The sequence below is a fragment of the Chiloscyllium punctatum genome, chromosome 46 (genome assembly GCF_047496795.1).
Source record: "Chiloscyllium punctatum isolate Juve2018m chromosome 46, sChiPun1.3, whole genome shotgun sequence".
NCBI classification, from domain to species: Eukaryota; Metazoa; Chordata; class Chondrichthyes; order Orectolobiformes; family Hemiscylliidae; genus Chiloscyllium; species Chiloscyllium punctatum.
In genome coordinates, this window is record NC_092784.1 from 30584041 (window position 1) to 30605854 (window position 21814).

Below are 21814 nucleotides of genomic sequence, written 5' to 3' on the forward strand. Positions count from 1 at the left end.
TATCTATCTATCTATCTATCTATCTATCTATCTCTCTCTCTCTCTCTCTCTCTATCTATCTATCTATCTATCTATCTATCTATCTATCTATCTCTCTCTCTCTATCTACCTATCTATCTATCTATCTATCTATATAGAAGCATAGAGCAGTTTTGCTGATAGTAAGCAATGTTGTTCCTGCGATATTCCGACTGCTATACAGCCTTTTTTCAGAATTTTCGTTTCTTTCTCGAACAATATTTAAGCATTAGGAAACATTGCAAGTTACTGAATGTGCAATAAATTATCTCATCTCCTGATAAAATATTTCGGTCAGAGGTGCACAGATCTATTCTGACGGACCCAAGTCTATTTGCAATTCTTCCATATGTACGCGTGTGTGTGTGGGCGACATTGTATCTCTTTCAGCATCACAGAGAATGCCAAACCTGCATCCACAAACAGACTTGCGCAGAGACAAATACACATATAAATGTACCTACATTTAAATACACATTGATACAGGTACACAAACAGTAATACAGAAACATAGGCATACACAACAATGCCTTGACATTTATACGGACGTAGGGAATCTGTAAGTATATCGTTTGATCTTCGGTTACTTTCTCACTATTTCACTCGCTGTGTCAGCATTACTCTTACTCAGATGTTTGAGATGGCCAATATGTCAATCGTCTTGCGTGGAGTACAATAGAGTACAATTTCCATGCTTGCAGGTATGAGACAGATGAGGATCAAAGTAGAGCAGTGTAAGGTCGTGCAATTTGGTAGGAATGACTTTGAAAAACAGCATAAAACAACCTGTATTTTCTCGACGGGGTCCAAGAGCAGACGGTCCTGGGTGCATATGAGTTAAGATTATTAGAGATGCCAGGACAGATATGGAGAGCAGCAAATACTACAAATACGGTTCAGTTTCTGAGCTGTTTACAGAAGGATGCGTAAGAGAGAGCCACGTGTTTCCTTCCTGGGAGTTGTTGGAGACAATGTGTTGTGGGCACAACCTCATGCCCACTGAGACAGTGGGGATTCCATTTGTACCAACTCGATACAAAAGATCGATTGCATCAGGCCACTCGTTCTGAGTTATGCCGTGGGTAAACGGAGCTGCGAGTAGGTTTAAAGTGAGAATTGTCCCTCAATGAAAATTGCTTCTGACTCAGTTGTAGGGAATGGATATCTCCGAGTCTCCACGCGACGCATCCTTGTCCTCGCCGAATTGTACCATGGTCCCCTCCACAGGGTGGCAGGAAGGGGGTGAGGACACAGGTATCGGGCACTCCAACAATTGGCTTGGCACTTTCCGTACTATTCCATGCTTTTTCTCCTGCAATGAGAGATAGGAAAGAAGGGAGTGAGGGTGGGTGTGGTTGGCCGTGCTATTTCTGTTGGCATATGAATTGGGATAGTATCCGAATGTAGTCAGTCCGCAGTGTTGAATCCATGCAGTGTTTTTAATGTGGGAGGATAGCAGAATGTTCTTGGGGGATTGGCGAGAAAGAGAGAAAAAGAGAGAGAGTGAGGTAGGAAGTTACTGTGTGCAGTGTAGAGAGTGGTGGAGAATGAGCCTTGTTCACGGGGCAGGTGCTATAACAGACATTCAGCATGAGGGAGCAGAGAGAATACGGTGAAAGTCGTTGGTGCTTGTCTCGTATTGCTGGCCATTTCTTCAGACTGCAGATACTCCACTCGGCTGGGTGGGTCTGGTGGTGTGGCCCCCTCTGAGAAGAGAATGGACCTCTTCTGTACGCACCCATCCAGCAGGATTTCGGTGCCCGCGAAGACGTTGTGCAATTGCCAGTTATCTGGAATGCTCACGGTAAACTATGCTCCCAACTGAGAAACCTCCATTGTCCTTTTAAGGATAGCGCCAGTGCCAGGGATCCCGGAATTACCAGGAGCATCCAGGCGATGGTGAGTATCACTAGCCATTATAAGTGGGAGAATTGAACTGTCATTGAATGAAAGGGACATCGTGGATTGTGGTATGTAGTTAATGAAGTGAGTTCGAAAGGAAACAAGCTCGGCCTCGAGCAAACAATTCCCTGTCTTTCAAAATGAAAATGTGACTGAAACAAAATATTGTTAGATTCAGCCCAAAGAGTCTGAGACTTTGCTGAGCCCACCCTCCAACCCCCAAATCATCATAAATCTATTAGTTTTAAAATAACGGGCGAACCGGCTCTAAAACGTAAAGTTCGAAATTGGAGGAAGGTCAAATTTGATGATATTAAGCGCGAATATTCAAAATACGATTGGACCTCATCGTGGCAGGTAAGTGGCCATCTGGGAAGGGAGACGCCTACAAAAACGAGATGTCAAGAGTTCAGAGTCGGTCTGCTCCTGTTCGGGTGAAGGGTAAAGGTGGGAGGTGTGAGAAATGCTGGATGACTCGAGACGTTGAGGTTCTGTTCCTGGATAAGTGGGAATCATATGTCAGATATAGACAGCAGGAATCGAGTTTTTTTTTTCACTATTCCGTCATGGGATGAAGGTGTCATTGGGTAGGCAGAAATTATTGACCAACTCTGATTTTCGATAGGGCAGTTCAGAGTTTCTGTGTGTCTGGAGCCAGATGTAGACTAGACCAGGTAAGTATCAGGGTGTAGGTTTGCTTGCTGAGCTGTAGGTTTGATATCCAGACGTTTCGTTACCTGGCTCGGTAACATGATCAGTGACGACCTCCCAGTGAAGCGAATCTGTTGTCCCTGCTTTCTATTTATATCTTTCTCCTGGATGTGGTTCCTGGGGTTTGTGGTGATGTCATTTCCTGTTCGTTTTCTGAGGGGTTGATAGATGGCATCTAGATCTATGTTATTGTTTATGGCGTTGCCATTGGAATACCAGCCTTCTAGGAATTCTCTGGCATGTCTTTGCGTTGAAATGGACCTCAGTAAGTGATTGGACAACTTTCCACACGGTAGACCGGTTAACAAGATTAGTATATGTGGAATACGGGGAGAACCAGCCTTTTGATTAGAAAATTGGTTGAAGGTAGGAGTTGAGGGATGTAGTGTAGAGTTGTTTTTGAACTGGCTAGGCTGTGCCACAAGGATTGGTGCTGGTTCCACTAGTTTTCATTGCTTATATGAAAGTATTGGATGTGAGCAAAGGAGGACTAGTTGGTAAGGTTGAAGATATCACCAAAGGTTATGGTGTAGTGGACAGGGAAGAAGGTTACCTCAGAGTACAACGGGATATTGATTAGATCGGCCAATAGGCTGAGGAGTGGCAGATGGTGTTTACGACAGATAAATGTGAAGTACTATATTTTGGAGAGGCAAATCATTGCAAAACGTATCCACTCAATGAGCAGGTCCTGTGTCGATAAACAAAGAGACCTGGGGGTCAGGTTCATGGCTCCTTAAAAGTGCAGTCACAGTTCGATAGAATTGTGAAAATGCTTTGGTATGTTTGTCGTTATTGGTCAGCGCTTTGACGAGAGGAGTCGGGACGTCATGGACAGGACAGTAGTTCCATCACTTTTCAAATACTGCATTCAAATTCTCGCTTTCCTCCTTTGGGAAAGACGTTGCGAAACTTGCAGAGAGTCAGAAAATAATTACAAGAATGTTGCTGGTACTTGAGCTTTCGAGACAGTTTGAATAGTTTGGGTCTCCTTTGCCTGAAGCATAACGGGCATGGACAGGGTGAATATCAAGGGTCTTTTCCCCAAAATTAGATGGTTGCAATCTAAGGTGAGAGGGGAAAACAATGAAAAGGAACCTAAGGAGCAACTTTTTCATGCATTAGGTAGTGCCTGTTTCGAATGAACTGCCACAGGATGTGGTTGAGGCAGGTACAATTACAACATCTATAAGGCATTTGGATAGGTATATCACGACAAACGGTTTAGACCGATACAGGCAAAGTGCTGGCCAATGTGATTAGATTGTTTTAGGATTTCTGTTCAGCAGGGATCAGTTGCATGGAAGGGTTTAGTTCAATGTTATACATCTCCATGACTCTCTGACTCTGTCTGAGCTCACACCAACATTCTGTTTCTACATCATTACTGGAAATGCCGCAAAGTGCTGTTGAAATGTCTTAATTTCAGCATACTGAAACCTGTGAACACATCCTTCGACAATGCTCTCTCCCAGTGTCTCTCCCGCTCTCTACTTTGCAAACCCTCACATTTGTTGTTCATCAAACTGACATTCAGTTTAAAAGTGAATAACTATCCTTTATCTTTCCCTGGCCTTTAGTGATGCTTACCCCACAGCATCAGATTCCACGATGAAGACGCTGCGGAATGTTCTTTTTGAAGCATAACTTGCGGTTTCTTTGTCCTGCACATTGCTTCATGTTGGACAGAGGGATTTCAGCAGCTTTCAGATACGTCTTTGTAATTTGTGCTGAGCCTATTTACTGAAAGCCCGTGTTTACCAATCTTTGCTGATAATTTGCTCAATTGCATGAGGAATCCCTTCAACTGTGTTTGCTTCAGACTAGGATTGTAACTTGTCATTCAGTGACATTTAATTTAATTCGGTTATTGAAAATTTACTAGAAATGCTGGTGATTGTTTCCGTGGAAGTTGTGTTTTAAGCTGCTGTGTACATTCAAGAAGCTTAGAGTATTTGGTGACCCACTCTGGAGAAGTTATAATGAGATGAAGTTAAAAGCATGAAGTTGAAAGAATACCTTTAAGACAAAGTTGACAAGCTGTCATGTGGCTGACTGCAGGCACAAAGTGCCCTGAACAATTTTAAAATGAAACATTTGGGCTGTAACATAAGACACCTTGTTGTTTTCACAGTATTTCGAATTCAACCAACTTGGATAAATTCCTCCCCAATATTCTAAATGTGAATCGAATTTGAATTTTGCTGTTTTGACAGCATCAAACCAATGAGATGATCCACTGTTTTGGGATATAAAACGCCAACATTACAGACAGTTAGCAATAAAAAGAGCACCTTCTGACATTGAACGACTGCAAGTCTCTCTAACAGGTACCTTTTTATTACCCATATATTAAAAAAAAATTCTGCAGCAGAAGGCCGAAGGTGACACGGAGAGTTCTGCAGAGGAGGATTTACACTGCTGGCTGGTTTTGAAAGTTATAGGCTGTAAATTTAATAGGGGCTTTATTGGATCAGTATATTGTGACAGAGTAGAAGCTAGATAAATATTTTAGACAAAGGAGGCTCGGAGTTGGAATATTTTGTTGTTTAATGTTCACTTTAGAATTCTTAGTTTTATTGTTCAACAAGATATTTTGGGTAGTTCTCTGTCACCCATGCTTTAACAGATTGCGAGGCAAGATGAGCTTTTCTGTATTCGTGGTTAAATTAGCAGAAGCTTTTACCGGCGTCTTGGAACAACGGAATGGATGATGGTTGCTGAGGGATACACCATAAATCTTTCAATCATTTTAATCCTTGTATGTATAAATAATGTCAGATCACTGCAGGGTTGCATATGTCCCAAATTGTTTATGAAACAAGACAGGGAAAAAACAACTGAACAGCTGTAAAAAATGGCTGATGGAGCCATGTCTAAAGGCCGTAAAGCAACGTAAAAATATTTATTGTTCACTTACTTTGTGCAATACTACTCGAAGTTTTAAATACCCAGTTATTAAGGCCTTTCAGAACATTGAGACATCTTTCAGAGCACCAAGACTGCTGCTCAGGAACGGGGAGAAACCAATATGACACCATGCGCCTTTTACAGAGGGATATGAGGAGGTTAGTCAGACCATACGAGCCTATTCCCACTTAAAGAGGTTGAAAGCTGATATTTGGCACATTCTGCTAAAGGAATGAGTCAAAACAGAGAGAAGTGTTGCTGCAGCTGTACGAGGTGTTAATGAAAGGACACACGGAGTAAATAGGGCTGTTTGTTTTTCTGTAACTGAGAAGGGTGAGAGCTCCAGCAAATACTGTTTTCTGGCTGCTCATCATCCAAGGGTTGCTGCGTCATTTAATGCCTCCGGCCTGCTGTACACGTTTAGGAGAAGGCCATTCAGCCTATTGAGCCTGGTACACAGGGATAGGCTGAGGCCATTCCATCCAGACCGAGAAAATTCTCCCTTTTATTATGATATAAAAATCCTGTCAGGAAGGGGTTATCGGAACCTATTCACTCAGTCATGATTTGAAGACTGGGGTTTTACAAAGTTAAAAGTTACCAAGTTATCGTCCAACAGAATTTGTAGCAAATGTTTACAATGTGATGAAATTGAAATTATATATTGAAAAAGTCCCAGATTTTTTCTTTCAGATGTAAATCGCAAAATATTTTTTAAAAGATGCATTCTCTGTTTATACCACGGTGTTTAGTCTGTCTATGCTGATTACCCAAATCTTTGCCAGTTGTTCACATTTAAACTGATTTCCTCCATGCGTATTCTACCTAAAGAAAACGGTTTTCATATCGACTGCCAACAACACACCAACACAAATACATATAATGTGCAAATGAGATACAGAAACATATGGGAGTTCATCTACTGTCTCTCGATGGATTGCAAATCCTCCCATGCAACACATTTCTGAAATAAAGCATATGAATGATATACTGTAATGGTTCTCAATGATCCCCATGCTGGGCAGATAGCCCAATTTATGGAGTACTCCACCAGAACGGTCTGCACAGCTCTCCATTCTGGCCGGTATCTTGCCCCGTTTATGTGGTCTGGGCGGTTCTATGAGGCAGATTCAGAACTTGATGTGCCAAACCATTTCTACTGATCTGACAATGACTTTATTGAATGTTCTCATCCTTGTGATTGGGGCAACCATTGTCTCACTTCTCCAGATAGTTCTACTCTCCTGTCTCTTTATCTATAAGTTCACAACATGTAAGCAGTTAATTAATTACTTGTCTTTCTGTGTCTTTCCATGACCTCGGCTTTTGACTCCCCAGTGGGTCGAGTGTTGGCATTTTGAAGATCAGAAAAAAATGAAATGGTGTGTGTCAGGCAGTTGTTCTCTTCCCAGTGTGTCCCATATGGTGCTCCATGTTGGATAGAAAGGCTTTCAGCAGGTTTGACGCATCTCTTTGTAACTTGGTCTGTGCCTGTCCACGGACTGCCTGTATATCCCTCTCAGCTGATTGTGCGGTCAGTAACACGGAAGTCCCTCAAGTATTATTCTAAAGGGTCAGGCATCTATGTTGCATCTCAGGGACTTCTGACTGTCTCCTGTTATTGAAAAGTTAGTGCAGGTGTTGGGGATGTTATTTTGGAGGCTGTAGTGTGAGCTGCCTCAGACATTCAGGGAGACATGCGGAATCTGGAAAGGGAAACAAGACGCTCTGTCTTCCCTTCTTGTGGATTGTTTCACGGAACATCTTCTGCATCACAAGCACCCACCAACCCCAAAGCCCTCTGGCTGAACTCTTCAGCGCCCTCTCCCTCTCCATCAACGAGATGCAGGTCCAGCCAACCGTTGCTCGTCGACGCCTGCATGAAGAATGCCTCATATTTCGCCTTTGGACCCGACAAATACACGGGATAAATGTGGATTTTAACAGCCTCCTCAATTCCTCCCACCCTACATTATCCCAGTCCCAAGCCTCTAACTCGACACCGCCCACGAGAACTGTCCATCCCTCCTCCTTCAAAACTATCACCTTCTCCATCACCTTAAAACACACTTCGCCTTCTCAGCTAAATTCCCCCCAACCCTAACATCGTCCCATTTATCTCTCAGATTTGTCCCACAAGTCTTATTCCTGATGAAGGGCTGATGCCTTAAACGTTGATTCTCCTGCTCCTCAGTTGCTGCCTGACCTGCTGTGCATTCCCAGCAACACATTCTCGACAACACAATGATGTTTGTAAATAAACGGTTTTGGAGAAACTTTTTGTGTTGCAAGTAATAGTTACCGACAAAGTTAACGTGACTGTCCGATGCAGTATGGAGAAACAATGAATGCAGTGCATTTGAGTTTTTTAGGAATATTTTTCATAAAGTCCCAAGCCTAGAGTTCAAAATCAAACTGAGTGGGAATGGGGCTAATACATGAACATGGTTTTAGAATGGGCGAGCTGACAGGAAGCAGTATATCGGTTTAAAGATATCCTTGTTTTGTAGAGGAAGCATTATGGGATACTACAGACAGTGGTACTTCGGCCTCAGCTATTCCCAGTACCCTTCGAAGATTTGATTGAGAGGATCAAATGCAATATTTCCAAGTCTGCTGATGGCACTAACCGATGTTGGATGGGAGTGGGTGAGGAGGATATAATAAAGCTCCAAGGTGATTGTGGCAAGTGGAGTGCCTTGGGTAAATACGTGGCAGGTGAAGATCTGATGTGCTCTTTGGTGGGAAAAATAGAATGTCAAAATACAATTTGAAAAGGCATTGGTGAAAGAACATTGTTAGGATAAGGTGAATTATGGTCATTTTATTATTTCATGCTGCAAACCCCTACGAGGTCCATGCAGGAGAGTGAGTTCTGAAACCAGAAATCAATACTGGGAATGGCATTGGCACGCTGACCAGCGTACATAGACCCACATGGGTATCTGTAACACTGAAAAGGATTTGGATCTCCTTTCACTACATTCACTGAAAGCAATATTGCAGGAACAGAAAACAGTTAAGAAGAGAAATGTTGTGTTGCACTTCATTTCAAGGGGTTTTGAGTCCAGCAGTGATGGTATCTCAGTGCAACTGTTCATGGGCTTGGTGATACGTCATCTCGAACATTGTGGAGTTTTTTGTGAAGTTTTGGACTACTTAACTAACAAACGACACCAGACATTGAGGGAGAGCAGCGACGTAGAGCCAGACTGATCTCTGGGATGAAAGGATTGTGTAGGAGAGGAGTATCGGACGAATGAGCCTGCATCCTGAGGGTTTAGGAAAATGAGAGGAGATCTTAGTGACATATATAATTCTTTGACAGGGTGAGCCCAATTGGAATCAGGGATGATAATTCCTCTTGCTGGAACGTCTAAAACAGGTGCCCACAGTATTAGGTACAGAAAGGTCACTCTGCACTGAGATGTCAATTAATGTCTGTGCTCAGAGACTGGTGAACCTGGGGGCCTCTCTCGCACATAAGGCTGTGGAAGTCAAGACACTGAATATAAATGAGGATTTCTATATACTAGAGGAATTGAACAGGCTAATGGTGTGGAGATAGAGCAACATCCATCATTTTGGATTATGGTAGAAAGCTCAATGTACCAAAGCGATTAATCAAATGTCTATTTTTATATTTTTATAATAGTTAATCATATTAAGGAATATGCACATTGTGTGGGCAAAGTGCATTCATGGGATATTCTCAAATGAACTAGAATGGGTGGAGGCTCAATGTGTTGAATGACGTACTCCTTTCCCGATGTTTCTGTGCAGTCTGTGGGAAACCTCTGTAAATGTTGTCACAAGCTGTCACGTGTTCGGAAGGAGGGCTCTGCAGGTCTACAGGACTGTGTATCCAGATACTTTTCCCAAATCTGAGACTGGTGATGGTTGTTCTATCTGGTTTATTCTTGAAGACCTCAGAGCAATGTGATATAATCGATGGTCTTGCTTGGCCCTTTCGGAAACTATTGATGAATTCATCATATGTCTCTGTGTCTGACGTCACGTTTATGCCAGACTAGGAAAGCATGCGAGATTTGCTTCCTGAAAGTACATTGGGGAATAAAGTGGTGCTTCCAATCGACATTAAATTCAGGGTCACTTTGACTGACACTAGATTTTCGATCTCGATATATTATTAAATGTTTTTTAATTTGCGCCAGCTGTCAGAGCATTAGCCTGGCGTGGTTAACAATCCAATGGCATTTCCACAACAGCACCATTTCAACATGGGAACCCATCAGAGACCACACTGAGCAGGTTATTTCTGAGCTGTTTGACAGCTCTGTCAAAAAGAACTCCCACAATGTTACTGTCTTGATGGGACTGAAGCGGTGGTAATTGGTTAAATTGTAATTATTCTTCTCTTCGGGGATGGGACACAGCTAAATAACTTTCCACGTTGTTAGGGAGCTGTAAGATTTGGAGCTGGAATGAAACAGTTTCACCAGGGACAACATGCTACAGACGTTTTCCGTCCTATTCCAGCAACGGTGTCACGGCCCATTGTCTTTGTTACATCTATTTTGTTCAGCTGTTTCTTCACGTCAGATGCAGTGAATCGAAGTGCTTGAAGATGTAAATCTGTGATCCTGTGGGTATCATGGCGAGGGTGAGGTGGATCATCGACAGAACTCTTCTGGCTGATGACAGTGCAAATACTGCATGCTTTGCTTTTACCCTGATGCGCAGGGCTATTCCATTCTAAATAATTGGGATATTTTGCAGCCATCTACTCCAGTAAGTTTGTATTCGTCTTTCACCATTTACGACGAGATGGGTCAGCACTGAAGAGTTTCAATCAGATCTGTTTGTCTTGAAAGCATTTCACCTTCTCTTTCAGATGTTCGTTCTGCTGTATGGAATGTAACGAGTCCAGTTGAGTAAATTTTACAGGTTGTGATCAGGTTTCAGTACACCCGTTTCTAACCCTGGCACGTGCAACACACTCATCACTGAATCATATATCGGCTTGTTGGTGATGGTAGACTGAGGGAGATACCGGGCAAAAGGTTGCATTTTATGATTCAATACCATTTTGCTGTTGCTGCTGTGGCGTACATAACTACATCAATGTTAAGAATATTATTTTCAAAGTAACAGGAGCACGAACTTTGAAGAGGATTTTTGTCGTAGAAATGAGCTGAGAGCAGCAAAGCATTGGTGATGAACGTGATTTATAATGTCATAGGGTCTAAAATTCACACAATATACAAAGAGACCTTTCAGGCCAACATGTCCATGCTCACTCGTTCTCCTAAACTGAACTAATCCTGTTTGTCTGCATCTGGCATATAGCCTTCCAAATCTTTCCTACTCATGTATCCATGAAATTGTATATTATATTTTGGAATTGTATTTCCCTGTACCGCTTTCTCTGGCAGTTCATTACATATACACAGCAGTCTGTGCGAAACATCTAACTCTTCGATCTCTTTAACATCTCTCCACTCTTACCTTAAACCTGTACCTTTGATTTTGGACACCTCTTCCCTGGGGAAAAGACGTTGGCAATTTACCCTATCCATGTCCAGCATTATTATAACCCTCTGCAAGTTCACCACTCAGTTTGCTACGCAAAAGGGAAAATAATTTCCAGACTATCAAAGGCCGTGATCTCGGGATTACTTCCGGTGCCACGTGCAAGCCAGCAGAAAAATGAAAGAACAGGCAGGATGAACACGTGGCTTGGGGGATTGTGTATGAGGTTCAGGTTTGTTGGATATTTGGACGAGTTCTGCGGAAAGTGGGACTATTAAAAATTGGAAGGTCTACACCTGAAACAGACTGGAACCAACGTCCCTGCGGGAGATTTTGCTACCGCTGTTGGGGAGGTTTTGAACTAATGTGACAGGGGGCTGGAAACCAGAATAGCAGAGAAGTAGACCACAAGTTGGAAACTGGAGACTATAAGAATCATGAAGTTAACATTAATAATGGGAAGAGTTGGCAGAGAACAGATGAACGCAAAGAACTGGTGCTCTCAAGTGCATATACCTTCATGAAAAGAGTATAGTGGAGCAGGCAGATTAACGTCGGACTTGGGTTGGTGCCTGGAATAATGTCGTTATTACAGTCACAGAGACTTGGTTGAAAGAAGGGCCTGATTAGCAACTAAATGTTCCAGGATATAAACACTTCAGACAGGGCAAGGAAAGAAGTAAAAAGGGTGGGGAGGAGTTGCATTGCTTGTCAGAGATGATATCACGGCTCTGCAAAAGGAGGGCAGTGTGGTGGACTTTAGTAGTGAAGTATTATTGGTGGAACTGAGAAATAAGAAGGGTGCAGTTACATTGTTGGAGCTGTATCACAGGCCTCCCAACAGCGTGTGTGAGGTCGAAAGACAAATAGGTGAACAGATTATGGAAAGATGTCGAGGCAACAGTGTGGTGGTGATTAGACATTTTAATTTTCGCAACAGTGAATCGCAGACAAGTAGTGTCTGAGGTCTGGATAGGATGGAATTTATAATAAGCGTCCAGGAATGTTTTCTGGAGCAGTATGTCAATAGTCGGACGAAGGAAGAGGCCTTATTGGAGCTGGTGTTGGGGAATGATCGGGGCGAGGCGGTAGAAGTTGCGTTGTGGGATTTCTAAGGGAACAATGACCACAATTCTGTAGGCCTTAGAATACTCATAGACAAAGATGAGAGTTGTCTTAACGGAAAAGTACTAACCTGGGCCAAGACCAATTATTCAAAATTAGGCAGAAGCTGGGAAATGCGGATTGGGAGCAGCTATTTGAAGGGAAGTCCACATTTCAAATTTGGGAGGCTTTCAAAGATAGTGTAAAGATAGCGCAAGATAAGCATGCCCCGTTGAAAGCAAACGATAGGAAAGGCAAGATTCGTGAATCGTGGATGACAGCAGAAATGGTACAAATAGCCAAGAGGAAAAGAGAAGCGTACATAGAGTCCAGGTAGCTAAGAACAGAACGGACCCTCGTGGAATATCGGGAGAGTAGGACCATTCTTAAACGAGGAATTAAGCGGACTAATAAGATTGAAGAATTCATTGTTGGGCAGTTTTTGTCAAAATGCAGATGTAGCAAAGTTGTTGTTATGGGTGATTTCAATTTTCCCAAAATCAACTGGAATCTCCATAGAGGAGATTGTTGGATGGAGCCGCTTTTGTCAGGTTTGTTCACGAGGGTTTCCTTACTCAGTATGTAGACAGGCCGAAGAAGGGAGAGGCTATTTTAGATTTGGTGCTCGGAAATGAGCCAGGACCGGTGTCAGATCTCGCGGTGGGAAAACACTTTGGTGACAGTCATCATAATTGCCTCACATTTATAGAAGTCTTGTAGAGGGAAGACAGCAGTTACAGGTAGGGAAGATACTTAATTGAGGAAAAGGAAATGATGACGCTATCAGACACGAGTTGGGAAGTACAGCATGGGAGCTATTGTTCCACAGAAAGGGCACAGCAGACATGTGAAGACTGTTTAAGGAGAAGTTGTTGCGAGTGATGCAAAAATGTGTTTCTCTCAGACAGGTAAGAAGGGGATGACAAGAACAAATGAACTTTTCATCCATAGAAAGACGGCAGCTCACGTAAGGTGGAGGAAACAAGGATCTACCACAGTTTTAGAGGATCACAGGCTTGCTAGAAAGGAGCTCAGCAATGGACTGAGGAGAGTCAGGAATGGACATGAAAAAGGCATTTAACTCATACGTCAGGAATAAGAAAATGATCAGTGATAATGTAGGGACGATCCGGGATAGCGTAGGAAGCTTGTGCGCAGAATATGAGCAGACGGGGAAGCCCAAAACGAGTCTTTTGCTTCGTTTATCACGAAAGAAAGGGACCTTGTTTCGAATGGGAGCTTTGAGGAACTCGTATACAGGCTTGATTCAATCAAGATCGATGAAGCTGATGTGCTGGAAGCTTTGGCAAACATTAAGATTGGTGAGACCCCTGGGCAAGGCCAGATTTATCCTTAGCTACTCCGGGATTCGAGAAAGGAGTTTCTTCCACTTTTCAAGAAGGGTAATAGGGAAATCCCTGGCAATTGCAGACTAATTTGTCTTACGTCTATGGTCAGCAAAGTTTGGAAAGAATTCTGAGGGATAGGATTTATGATTAGGAGAAAGTGAGGACTGCAAATGCTGGAGTATCAGAGTGGAAAAACGTGGTGCTCGAAAAACACAGCAGGCCAGGCAGCATTCGAGGAGCAGGTAGAATCGACGTTTCTGGCAGAAGCCCTTCTTCAGAAATGAAGAAGGGCTTATGCCCGAAACGTCGATTCTCCTGCTCCTCGGATGGTGCCTGGCCTGCTGTGATTTTCGAGCACCAAGTTTTTCAACATAGGATTAATGACTATTTGGAAAAGCATAGCCTGACGAAAGGCAGCGGCAGGGCCTTGTGAGCGGCAGGTCATGCCTCACAATTTTTCTTTTTCTTTGGGGAGTTGACAAGGCAGGTCGACCAAGCTCGAGCAGTAGATGTGGCATTTGATAAGGTTCCCCATGATATCCTCACTCATAAAGTCAGGAAGTTTGGGGTACAGGGAGACTTGGCTATCTAGATTCAGAATTGTTTGGATTACAGAAGGCACGGAGTGCATGTCGGTTATAAGAATTCTGCCTGGAGGTCAGTGTTGATTGGGTCCCACAGAGCTCTGTTCTTGGGCCTGTGCTCTTTGTACATTTTATAAATGTGTTGGGTGAGGAGGTTGAGGGTTGGTGAGTAAATTTGCAGAAGACACAAACGTTGGAGGTCCGTTTATTGTATCGAGGAATACTGCAGCTACAGCGTCACTTCGGTAAAATGCATTGCTGGGCTGAAAATGACAAATGGAGCTCAATCTTGACAATATGAGGTGATATATTTTGGAAGGTCGAACTCTTAAGCTGTATATAGGATTACAGACAGGATTCTTGGCAGTGTGGAGGAACAGAGAGATCTTGGTGTTCAAGTAGATAGATCCCACGTAGCTGCTTCCCAAGTGGGTAGGAGTGTTAAAGAGCATATGATGTTTCGGCTTTCATTAACAAGGGGATCGAATTAAATTCCACGAGGTTTTGTTACAGATCTACAATTCACTGGTGAGACCACACATGGAATATTGTGTAGAGTTCTGGTCACCCTATTGTAGGAAAGGTACAGAGGCTTTGGAAACGGTGCAACAAAGGTTTACCAGGATGCGGTCTGGACTGGAGGGCTTGACTTGTGGAGAGAGGTTGACCAAGCTCGGACGTTTACCTCTGGAGAGGAGAAACAGAAGTGACCTGATCGACGTACACAAGGTAATGAAAGAAATAGATAGAGTCAATAGCCTGAGACTTTTCCCCAGTGCACGATTGACTGATACGAGAGGTCGTAGTTTTTTAGTATTAGGAGAAAAGTGTAGAGGGGATGTCAGAGGAAGGTTCCTCCTGCAGAGAGTTGTGAATGCATGTAAAGCGTTGTCAACGGTGATGGTGGAAGCAGAGTCATTCGGGGCATTTAAACAACTGCTGGGCATGCAAATCGAGAGCAGACAACTGAGGGGTGTGTAGCTTAAGTTATTTGCTTTTACATTAAGATTAATACTCGGTACCACATCGTGGATCAAAGCGTCTACTTTTTTATGTTCTGTGTTCTTTTAAAAGTGGTCATGAAATAATTTTTGCGAGAACAATTAATGAGTATCCCAAAGATTTTTATTTGGATATAAGAAGTAAGTGAGTAACTGGAGAAAGCATTGGTCCACTGAAGGATAAGGTAGGAAGGAAGGCTGCATTTTGAAACTGAGAAGATGTGTGAAATTCTTAATGATTACTTTGCCTCAGTGTTCACTGAGCTGAGGGACATGATGAATATTGAGATTAGAGATAGAAGATAGATTCCTCTGGATAACGTTCACAAAAGTAGGTATGATGTGGTTGGTAGGATAGAGCTTATTAAGATGGATAAAACCACAAGACCGGGTGGGATGTATTCCAGGTTGCTAAGGGAGGCAAGACAGAAAATACCTCGGCCCTGTCAGCTAACTTTGTAGCATCCTTAAACACAGCTGAGGTGCTGGGCGATTGGAAAATTTCTCATTTTTCCTCCTGTACAAGAGGGTACTAGGAACATTTCAGTTAACTACAGACCAGTGAGCCCGACATCAGTGGTGGGAAAGTTGCTGGAGAAGGTACTGAGGGGGAAAATCTATTTATATTTCGAACAGAATGGACCTATGGACTTATCAGTGATAGGCAAAATGATTTTGTCCGGAGGAGATCGTGCCTTACCAACTTACTCGAATTATTTGAGTAAGTAACCGCCTTGATAGATGAAGGAAGTGCTGTAGATGTCATATACATCGACTTTGACAAAGGCGTTTGATAAGGTTCCCATGGTAAACAAATGGAGAAAGTGAAGTCACATGCTGTGCCGAGTGTTCTAGCTAGGTGGATAAATAACTCGTTGAAAAACAGGAGACCGAGAGTAGCAGTTGAAGGAGGTTTCTCAAAATGGAGAAAGGTGACGAGTGATTTTCCATAGGGATCAGTCCTGGCGCCAGTGCTGTTTGTGTTGTACATCAATGATCTGGAAAATGGCACTGTTGGTATAATCAGCAAGTTTGCAGATTACAAGAAGATCGGTGGAGGAGCAGAAAACATAGGACACTGTCAATACAGGAGAATATAGATAGACTGGAGGGTTGGCAGACAAGTGACAGATGGAGTTCAATCCAGGCAAATGTGTGTTGATGCATTTTGGCAAGTCTAATTTTAGAACGAATTGTACATTAAACGGAATAGCATTGTGAAAAGTTGATGAGCAGAGAGATCGGGGAGTGCAAGTCCATTGTACCCTGAATGTCGCTCACAGGTGGATGGATTGGTCAAGAAGGCATAAAGTATGCTTGCCTTCATTGGATGGGGTATTGAGTATAAGAACTGACAGGTCTGTTAAAATTGTACAAGACATTGGTTCGGCTGCATTTGGAATACTGTGTACATTTCCGGTCGCCGCATCACCAAACAAATGTTGAGGCTTTGGAGAGGATGCAGGCAAGGTTTATAAGGATGTTGTCTGGTATGGAAGGTGCTAGCTATGAAGAGCGGTTGAGAAGCTTTGGATTTTTTTTCATTAGAAAAAAGGAGATTGAGGCGAGACCTTATTGAGGTCTACAAAATCATAAAATATATAGACAAGGTAGATCGAGATAAACGTTTTCCCAGAGTGAAGGATTCAGTAATGAGAGATCACTCTTTCAAGGTGAGAGGTGAAAAGTTTGAGGAGGATACTCGTGGCAAACACCTCACAAAGAGGGTGTTACGTGTGTGGAATGCGTTGCCAGCAGAGGTAGAGAGGCAGTAACGTTAGATTCATTTCACATGCGTCTGAACAGATGGATGAATACATGGGGAGCAGAGGGTTACACATGCTTAGGAATTGGGTGAGAGATTTACACAGTGGATTGGATTGGCTCAGGCTTGGAGCGCCAAAAGGCGTCCTGGGCTGTAAATTTTATTTGCTCTTTTCTCTTTGTTCTATCCAGGCTACCCTTATTCCTCAAGACCTCCAGCCTTTTTCACATCATTTTAAATATTTTGCACCCTTTATGGTTTATAACTTTCTTCGTATATCAGGGCAGTACTCCAAATTTCACCTTACTGTCCTCTTGTACAGCCACAGCTTCATGTCCCAATTACTATATTCATTGCTCTGCCTGATGAAGGTAATCGTACCTATTGCCTTCCATACCACCCCGTCCACATGTGTATGTCCTGTTCTGATTTGTCTAAAAAAAAGGGAGCACCTCATATTTATCTGCAGAAAGCTCCTCCTGCCAATCATCGGCCTATTGGCACAGTTAATCATGATCTCATTTTCCTTTTAAATGACCTTCTTCACTGCCTTTTAACAGCAATTTGGTGTCCTCTACAATGTTACCATCCATCCTTTGTATATTCTCATCCAAATCATTTCTCAAAATAACACAAAGTGGCCCCAGCACTGGTCCTGTGTCACACCGCTGGTCACAGCAAATCTCTCCCTGCAACATCTGCCTCCTACATTCATTTAGAAGCTCTTCCTGATCCCCTGTGATCTAATCTTATTAATCAGGCCACCACGTAGGATCTTGTTGGATCTCACGAATGCCCACGTCGAAAAACGTATACTTGAACAGGCCCTGGGTGTTTATCCAACGTTTTGCATTTTCAAAATTCTGGCACTTCCTGTTCTGTAAGTTAGCCGCTTTTCAAAACATCACTGCATCAATTTATTTCCGTAAATTCCCCAGCTTCCATGTCTTCCTCCACAGTAAATGCTGTCGCGATATTTTCATGGTGTATCTCGCCCACTGAGCAGGAACTACCTCTAAGGCATCGGAGTGGGATGAGTTCAAATCTTTGTGAGGACTGTGAACCCAGCAAAATCAGAGACATTTGTCGTGTGTTGTTCAACTGTTATCTGTGTTTCTGTGCATCCACTTTTATCAGAATGTCTATAATTCCTTACATTTTAACTGTGTTTTCTTTACTTTTCTGCTTTGTATCAAGATTCTGTACTTTGGTGGGGGAGGGAAACTTTGTGCTGAAGGTTGCGTCATATATGGTCCCTTGCACAGTTTTCCGTCCTCATGTGAGCACACGTGACAATAAACCTCATAAACGTGATGGTTTGTGTGAGCCCACACAAAGATGGCTGTTTAAGTTTTTAGGAGCCGTATTGTCTCTCTAGATTTTCTTTTGCCCTTAACATGCTAATATAATCTCTTTCAATTCTCCTTAACCTTAACCGCTGTCTCATGCCCCGTTTTTGCCCTCCTGATTTCCCTGGTAAGTATTCTCCTACACACATTACGCTCAAGGGATTCCATTGATCCCTGCTGCCTATACCTGACATATACTTGCTTGTTTTCCCTTGACGAGACACTCAAATCCGCTGCCATGCCCTGATCCCTACCCCTGCGAGCATTGCTCTCCACACGGCCAAGAACATGCTGTCCCTGAAATCTCACTATCTCACATTGAAAGACTCCCACTTGCCCGAAGTCCTTTTAACTTCGAACAGCTTCTCCAATCATCTTTTGAACCTTGCTGCCAAATATCATCACAATTGGCTTTTCACTAATTTATGATGTTAACATGTGGACCAGGCTCACCCTTTTACAGACCTATTTTCAAACTAATGGAATTACAATCACTCATTTTACCAGCTGAACCGCATGGCTCTGCCTTAATTCCCAGGAGGAAATAAAGGTGATGCCAGGATCAGATCAGCCATTAACTTATTGAATGGCAAGGCAGTGACTCGGAGCCAAAGGTCTGCATTGGACTATGTGTTTGTGTGTGTGCGTGCTTGCATGTGTGTGTGTGTGTATGTGTATGTGTGTTTTCCTGTGTCTTCATGTTCGTGCTTTCGTGTGTTAATGTGTCAATCTCTGCATCTGCGTCTTTGAGCAATTGGGTTTGTGTTGTTTTGCGAGTGAATCCATTGAAATGAGGTTCAAAATGCTTCTCCTCATTCTCTCACTGTCTCTCTTTGTCTCTCCATCTTATGTTGTAAGTGATGTAATACCAGCCTCTGCTGTACGCCCCGTGCCCCTGCAGAAGCAGCAGCTCTGTTTGGAAAAGCCATCAAAGACAGTGAATCCCTCACATTTGAATTCAATTGGCTTCAATGTCACGTACACTTTAATGAATACAGTGGAAGCATTGCAATGGCTTCACTTATGGTTCCATCTTAGTTTAAAGGAATCTGGGTACAGATTCTTAGATATTTGGTCCAAAAATAAAAGAATGAAAATTGGAAGTCCAGAAGAAGAGTAAAAGGGAAAAAAATAGCCAACATGAATTACAGTCCCTGACACACAAATTTATGCCAGCAAAGAGTCTCCAGACACACCGGGACCAGTCTCCACACTGGGCCGGACCACATTTCGAGACTGCACTGATGCCAGTATCCAGATTACATCGAGCCCAGTCTCCCTAGTCTTCTGTCAATATGGGGCCCAGTCTCCAGAGTTCCACATGCCTTGTCGCCAGACAGCACTGGGCCCAGTTTCCCGGCGGCCCCGGTCCAGTCTCCATACAATACCTGGCCCAGTTTCCAGAACTAACCAGACCCAGCATCCAGTCCTCACTGGGCTCAGTATCCAGACACTACCGAGTCCTGTCTCCAGGTTGCAGCGGGCTCAGTAGCCAGACAGTGCCGGGCCCAGTCTCCAGACTGCACCAGGTGAAGTGTCCAGACTGCAGCCACCACAGTCTCCTGGCCACATCGTGCTCAGCATCCAGGTCGTAATGGGCCCAGTCCCCAGGCTGTACGGCTCCCAGTCTCCAGACTGTACCTGACGTAGTCAAATGACTATACCGGCCGAATCTCCCTCGTTCCCCAGGCCCAGTCGCCACACAGCACCAGGCTCAGTCTACAGGCGGCCACAGGCATAATTTACAAACTATGCCAGGCCCAGTCTCCTGGCCATGCCAGGCCCAGTCTCCACTCCATACCAGGCTCAGTCTTCAGACCGCACAGGCGCAGGCGTCAGACCGTATCGGGCTGATTCTCCAGGCCGCACCAAGTCCAGTATTCAGATTGTAGTCGGCCCAGTCTCCAGGCCCCACTGTGCTTTCTCGAGGCCTCCCATTCCCGCGAGAGTCCCCTGGCTGGGACTCACCTCCTCCATTCACATCGGAGGAAATTTAAAATTTTAAAAATTTGCAAAGAAGAAGTCTCTCCAGAAAACAGAAGATAAAGGTAGATATAAAGAGCGGGCAGAGCAGAGAAGCTCCGGATGGAACTTTTTGACTCTGCCACGATCATTAAGAGATTTGTTTCCTTCTTAAAAAATGACTTTGGAGACTCAACGCAGTTTTGCCCAATTCCTTGCAATGCTGTCTCTTAGTAAAACGAGATGGGAATGTCCATTGCTGGCCCACATACTGACATTGGGTTTGTTTCAGGACTTTACAATCCATTCTCATGAAAAATTGGAAGAGTATATCAAAAAATATAGGAAGTTAGAGAAAGTGGCTGAAAAGCCATCTCAACCTCTTCCAGTGTGCTTCACTGAGAGTAGCCTGAATACAATTGTGCTGCTGTGGTCTGCATAGCTCGTGGTGCACGACAGATATCTCGTCCGGGTTTACAGATCAATGCACTGCTGTGATTTGCATAGCTGCCAATGCTGGACAGGTACCTCATGTGTCTGGATGAATACACTGCTGTTGTGGGGGCAGCTCCCAGAGTTAGACGCATATCCAGTACGAGTTTATAGATTAATGCATTTGCATGGTCTGCACATCTTTCCACACTCAGCAGATTGCTCGGTTAGACTATACAGAGTTTGAATTTCACACTGTGCTGAACAGATAACTCCTCTGAATTAATGGTTCTCTGTGTTGGATTGAAAGTAAGTTCTAACGAACTATTTCAGCTGATCTGGCAATGCATTTAGTTCTCATTCTTGTGATTGGATCCTCTGTCCCTCCCCCAATTCATGTTGCAGTGTGACCATGCACAGTACGTCATGTTCGTGAAAACTCATTGCGCTGTCCTCTTCATTCATTGTCCTCGAGTCTCCACGTCAAAAGAAAGGATTGGCTATCGGATGAAGGCCTTCCCCTTGATACACAGCACAAAACACACAGTCCCAGCACTCCCCACCGCCATCCAAGCACATAAAAATATTCAGTATGTACTGAGATCAACTGCGCCACTGCGAACATCAGGGAGCTGATGTTCAAGGAGATGGAGCAACACTTCCCATTTGTGAACGACAGCGTGAATCCTCCAGTACACACTTACCACGAAGTCCTGTAATCTCTCCATGTTTATTAATATATAGCTTGTGATTCTTCCTGTAGAATTAACAGGTTCACAGTTACCCACGTTATATTCCAGGTTCCAAATTATCATCCATTGTTTATCCAATTAAAGAAACTGCATGGCCTCCTGACAATTTAAGCTCTTGCCTATCTTAGTTAGAATACATTTGTTAAATCATTCGAAATCTTGATATTAGTGGTAAGTACCTGAGGCCCCAGCGCTGGTCACTGCGTCACCGCAGTCGTGAATTTCTGTCAAACTGATAGAGACTGATTTATACCTAATTTAGCCCAGCTCCCATCTCAGTAACCAGTCCTTCCAGTATTCCCGTGTAGCAGCTTTGCAAGGCTGTATATGCCCTTACATTTTTCATGTAACTGACATAAGAGATTAAAAGATGTGGTTCAATTGCTGAGTAAGAGACTCGAACGGCTGAATGGCCTCATTCTGTTACAGTTTAAATTTTCTGATGGTCTGATTAGCCTGTTTTAGCATGGGTGCAGTTGAGA